Below are 7020 nucleotides of genomic sequence, written 5' to 3' on the forward strand. Positions count from 1 at the left end.
GTGTCAAACTTCATATGCTGATACATACTGGTGTAATCTATTCAACTGCATCAATATTTTTTGACCTTGACCTTTCCTTTGACCTTGACCTCACTTTTCTTAAATTAGTGTTAAATTTCATATGCTAATACATACTGATGTAACCTTTCAACTGCATCAACATTTTTTTATCTTTCCTTTGACCTTAACTTCATTTATTGTAAATTAGTGTTAAGCTCAGTTTAAATAAACCATTCAAAATATTTTTATTAAACTTAATATCCTGATACGTATTTGTGAGAACTATTCAACTGCATCAAAAACGGTTGAACTTTCCTGTGACCTTGACCTCACTTTTCTTAAATTTGCATTTTGCTTAATTTTAAAGAAACCATTTAATATATATTTATGTAAGCTTATGCACTTGTACATAATTTGGTGAGAATTTATCATCTATTTCCAACTTTTTAGATTTCAATTTCAATTTTTAAGAATTTATTCAAGATATTCTCATCAAAGAGCTAGAGCCACGAACCATCAAAATGTGCCTTAACTCAAAAATGAACGAGGATTTCAATATAGATAGTAGAGACTTCTAGCTTTTCATTACTGTTTTTCTTTTTTAGATATCTATTATGCTTTTTCAAGAAGAGATTTTACATTATGGTATTGTTTTGATTGAAATTTGCGTGAGGAACGTCATTATTTGTAACGTAACGTCATTATGTTACATCGTAACGTCGTAAAAAATCCATGATTGCAATTATATGAACACATTTAAAAACTTAAATTGGAATAGAGAAGTATCTAATAAGCATCATAATCATTTTACCAATATATTAAAAAACAAACGAACAAACAAAGGTGTTGATTTCATATTGCAGTTTATGCAATAACTCTGCGCGAGTGTAAACCGATTGCATTATATCCTATAGTACATTGAAGCATACATGTAATCTGTATCCCCGAGACTGGGAATCATTTGACGAAGGAGCGTTCTACAGTATCTGCTATCTTTGTACACATGAGTATTGCAATAGTCCTTTTGTTTAGTATTAAAGTATCTTATACTATAGACGTATAACTTATAAATGCTATAATCTACATTATTTTCTGATATCAAAAATAAATTCTTGAAAGCTTCATCTGAACTGGATAGAAATATAAATACAAATACATATTTTCAATAGAAAGTGGTGTCCAGTATGGTAATTGTCAAATCCTTTTCGTAGCGAGCATGTGAGCGTCAAATCTCTGCTCGCCGAGTGGAAAAGTCGATTTAACCCATGAAATGGTATGTGCTAATCCCGGACAGAGAACAAAATTAAAAAATGACTGGGTTTAATAATTCAATTCCAGTGTTTAAATATTGCAGTGAATAAAAAGAATTTGTTTAAGTCTGATTTTCCCTGAAAACATTACGATGTTTATGCGATGTAATTTTAGAAGCAGATTTTTAGCCGATCAAAATCTCTGCCCGGGATTAGCACATACCAAAACAAGTCATTATTACCGAAACAAGTGCTATTATATTATACTACAGGTCAAAAATTTATTACCGAAACAAGTGCCTGTGTTTCTAACATAAAACCCAATTCACATAGTTTTCAACATGACCTCCCTTTTAAAAGTAAATATGATGAATGTTGAATGAAATTTAATTATAACGTACTATTATTTATAAACTGTAAATAAATGGTATGTCTTATAATTGTTGATTCATATAAACATTTACATAAAGTTTCATGTACAATAATTATCGATATTAGACAACAAAAAATTCTTGACCCCCTCCCCTAAATACACGTATTTGAATTAAGTTTTTTTTTTTCCTATCAGACATGTATCTTGCCCTAAAAGCAGAATCATGTTTAGTTTTTAATTTATTATCGCTTCCATTTGTGGTTTTTTTTGTTTTTTTTTTGGTCCGGGGGGGGGGGGGGGGGGTATCGTAGCGGAACCACGTTACACATGCATTTTAATTTCGAAACGTATACATGAGAATGTACTGCATAGGAAACAGTACGTATGTTTATTCTTTGTTATATTGTTGAACATTTCAAGTATTTACATCAGTAAATGATTGTTTCTGTGTTTCATGTGTTTATAAAAATATCATCATTTAAAATCGCACAAAGAAAAGATGCACATTCAGAAGAGTAGTACCCGGGAAAGGGGCAGGGTCAAATTATGTTTGGAGACCTTCCTCTACTTTTTTATTAGATTAAATAAACTTTTTCATCGCTGCTCTTCTCCCCATACTCCTCCATTCCGTCAAAATTACCACCTTGCCACATTTTATTTAAATAATTGAAGCTTAACCAGCTAAACTACCAGTCTTAAGTGAAGGGCCTTTTCTAACAAAATAATTGTCCCAATTTCACGTTTATTGTAGTATTAAAATAGGTAGTATATAATATAGATTGACAAATAAAGTATGTCCTGGACTATTCATATTTCAAAAGCTTTATTCTTTCTGTTTAATTGTCACCCCCTTAAGTAACATTTTTACATCACTTCCGTAGGAATTCCCTTCTAACTAAACTAATAATCCTTTGAATCTAATTTTTTACCTTAATGATCTAATTTGTTAAAGCCGTCCGATCCATGCTATGTCTGATCACCCTAGATGTGATTTAGAAAGCCGGTACATGTAGGCAAACCATCTAATAGTAAATGCGGGTCCAAAATATGTATTGGAAAGGCATTACTATCTTATATATCCTATGTGTGCAAATCGTAAGTCGGACACCTTTTTTCAGTTTATTTGGATCACCTCGGTATTGTACCTCAAAATGCATTCAGATGTAATAGAATTTCGGATACATTTGACATTGGGTCGGACACTTTTCTATAGATACAAAATGATGCATATACGTATGCGCGGATCTATAGGGGAGGGGGGGGGGGATGTTCCGGAGTTATTCAATTTCAGAGTTATTAGATCTATATAATAAAATGACCGATAGATGTCCTTGAAAACACTCCTCCACACATGCACACAAGAAACAGGGACCCCTGTAAATTGGTAAGAAGAGTCTGTTTAGAGGCTTGTTCAAGACAAATGTCTTACACCCGCACCCCCTTTCAGGGATTTTTTTTTTATTGTCAAAACAACCCCCCCCCCTTTCCGCGCATTGGAATTTTTTTTCTTTTTTCCCTTTTTGTGGTCGTCAAAAAATTCTAAGTCGTTTTATTTTTTAAACGGGTATATGATATGTAAGCTGTTAGCTAAATAAAATTATTGATAATTGGATCGAGAACACAATTAACCGTATAATTTCTTCATATAAAATGTCAGTGTGTGAACAAGTCAAACTATTTCCGCTTCATGTATATCTAAAACGCGCATAATTTTTGCGTATTGTATGTATTTTAGATAATAACCTTTGAATTAGGCATTTGTATTTTTATTAATATAATAAATCTGAAAATAAATTTTACGTTCAACATGTAGTACTGGCAAAAAATCGGAAACTGGATTTCGACACTTTTCAATTATCTATTTTGAAATTATTTTGACAAACTTCTTCAAATTATCTATGAGATGCAGTCGACGTCAAAAACGTCAAATTATGACGTCATCATTGATGTACGTAAGCATGAAGGAAAAGAACGTAATTTTAAATTTTATATGAAACAACACATGTTAAATGTGAGTTTAAGATATTCTAAAACAAAATAATTGACAAATTAGGGATAATGTAGTTATCAAGAATAAATCTCATATACTAATAACTGATTTAAGCTATTTACGTATATAATGAACTCATAACTACTGTTAAAATGGAGGACCTTGCTTCATTTTCTGATAGCTCATCGTTCATAAAATGTAAAATTCATATTGGCCACACTCGAGTACCTCTAAGATATTTGCTTAAAAATGCATATATGTAATATTTTTCTCTCTGCAAAGTTTGGAATCGGCACTTGAGTGTGGCCACATTCAAATTTTGAAATAACTACCATAAAATCGACGTTTTTTTTTTTTAGCAGTTTTTAACTTCATTTGTATATTTGATGCTGCGCATGTGCTAAAGACGGTGGTCTGTGTGGCCAAAAATTGTATGTAGAGTAGCATGACATTGTGCACTACAATATAACATATGACAGGCTTAGTGGTTTCAAACTTAAATTTTGTCTAAAATTTAAGGCACATTTTGATGGTTCGTGGCTCTAGCTCTTTCATACATTAAAACAAATTTTTATGTTGCATTACTGATATACCCTCGGCGGGGCATTTATGTCCTATGGACATATTTCTAGTTTTTTCTCTCCAATGTTTGCAATTCAATCTATTTGATCAAATGGAACGCGTGACATAATTTTGAGATCAGTATGTTTTGTCACCACGGAGCACTCTTTCAGAAGATTGTAACGTCAACAACATACATGTAACATCATGTCAGTTTCTAATTTAAAAAAAAACATCCCCTTCTTTATTCCACACCTAGTCTGTCGGACTTTAATGATTAAAACCGTTCCCATTACGGAAGTATGAATATAGACATTATATTGTGCATTTTTAATAAATTACAAAATTTGACAGGCTCTGTGACCCTTTTTTTAAATTTTTGTTATAGTATGATATGAAATAAAAATTTATGACGATTGACTACGTGATTTTTGGATAATCCTACTAGTGCAGTCCTTAGTTTCAACAAACGGGAAAATTAAGACCAAAAAATGTATCATTTATGGTCAAAGGCCTACTTGATTTTATCCTAATTCTTGTAAAGGGAAAGCAATAGCTTGCACTTGTTGGAAGTTAGTTTAACCCATATTTTGAAAATGACAAGCAGAAAATACAGGCAAGTAGTACAAAAATCAAAAAGGATTCGGAAACAAGTTTGAAAACTTATACTAATCCGTTTCCTTATTATTATGATTAAGATGACACCCTTATTAGATAGTTACATAACACGGTTTGAAGCTGCTTAATAACTAATATTTGAAATTGACATACATGTTAAATTAGAAATTGAACGATAAAGCTGAAAACGAAGTGATTTATCTCAGGAAAAAAACTATACAAATCTGTGAACAGGGCATAAAATACGGGCCCCCAGACATTCCAGAGTTGGAATCAGGTGCATAGGAGGAGTAAGCATTCCCTGTCGACTGGTCACACCCGCCGTTAAGCCTTTGTATTGATCAGGTAGACGGAATACTCCTTAGTGAAATTTAGTATTTAAAAAAGCCTAACAATTGGTGTGATATATGTCAGTTAAAATACGACCCAATGATAGATCGTATATGCCAAGAAGGTCATAACGACCATAGAATTTAAGAAATGCTAACTTTAAAGCACAGGCGCTTGACGTTTTTAACCTTTCTGTTCATAAATTAAAAAAAAATCCCAATACTATAATAATACTTGTTATTATTATAGTATGGGGATTTTTTTTATTTATGAAAAGAAAGGTTAAAAACGTCAAGCGCCTTTGCTTTAAATGAGGTTGTTAAAATCCCTGTAACATCAACTTATCTGTCAGTGGACATTTGCGGAATAGCGCACAGTGGACAACAGACTTCGGACTTTAAAATAAGGGGAACTACTCAAAGTGTAGAATTTATAAATCACCTTTCTTTTTGAATTAATGCAATGGCATTTAATATTATTGTTATATCAAATAAACTGTATACTTCTGCGACATTTATAACAGAAACAAATGCGGAACATTTGGATAACACTAATGTTTCAGTCAGTTTCTTCGGAATCGGAACTTACATCGAGAATGTATATTCTTTTTTTCACTCTTATTTACTTTTTTATTTACTTTTTCTTTGCTTATTTTTCATTTTATTACATGTGTATAATAATTTTTACTTGAATTTTAAGATTTTTCCGCTTTTAAACACCCCCCCCCCCCAAAAAAAAAAAAGGGAAAAAAGAGAAATCGATTTTCACTAATGTATATCGAATTTGAAATGAAGAGAGATGTACATTTGACTTTGCAGGAAACATGGATACAGATTCCTGATCTCCTCAGCTTTTTCAGATATGTAGCGATTTGAAATTCAATACCCAGATGTGATGTGTTAAACGCCATTTATATATAGAGCTTGTATCCGAACTTAAATTCTTATTATCAATTAAGTATGAAAATGTTCATTAAGAAGTCGGTTATCTCCCTACCCCCTCATAAGACCTTCATACAGTACTTGTATAGTGAAATTCTCCAATGCAAATGTATCTAAAATTAAGATGGAACCAACTACCCACCCACCTACACCCACACATACACTCCCCGTCCACTGGATGGAATTTTCGGGTTGAGAAAATTCTCTTTTTTCCCGTTTGTCAAACATTTTTTAAGGTAAGTTGTCGACCTCCCCCCCCCCCCTTTCAAAATCGATGCACGTGCCTATTCATTATGGATCTTATAAAATAACTGGAGAATTTAAAGGTTTGGGATCTTCAACGTTTTTTTATTCTATATCTAACAAAATGGTAAAAAAAAAGTAACAGGGCAATTTTTTATCTTTGAGAAACCTTTAATTTATTTTCATTAAATTTGGTTTCGAAATTATCCAATGTTTGAAATAAGATATTTTTAGTTTTTCTACAGTAAAATATGCAATAAAAGTTTTGACAAATGGTTTCCACTCAATTCATATTCCAACGTTAAGTGTCCAAGCAAAGGAGAAATGAAAAGCATGATGCAAGTATGACCCGAATTTGTGCATGCAGAGGATGAAAGTGATGGAACGTCCGTTATATTAGATACTCCTCACCGAACCTCAACGCGTACTTTATTCGGGACATCGAAACTACCACGCCATTCATGTTAAAATAACAACTGATATAGTGTAATAAGGAAGGATACATACATGTAGATTGTGCTTTTTCTGGCTGTACTTTCCTGATGATTGCATACTTTTCATCTTGAGACAAAATTTTTTATTTTTTTTTGTAGACAATATTGACATCGTCAAATAATCAAAAAACTATGCAGGAAATCTAATAATAATATATGTTAATAAAATTTGATAAGGTTTAATCATTCATCACATAGATCGGAAGCTGTACGTTCAGGT

This window comes from Saccostrea echinata, unplaced genomic scaffold (assembly GCF_033153115.1).
Source record: "Saccostrea echinata isolate AGI-Se365-2 ecotype Australia unplaced genomic scaffold, CSIRO_AGI_Sech_v1 ptg000028l, whole genome shotgun sequence".
Lineage (NCBI taxonomy): Eukaryota > Metazoa > Mollusca > Bivalvia > Ostreida > Ostreidae > Saccostrea > Saccostrea echinata.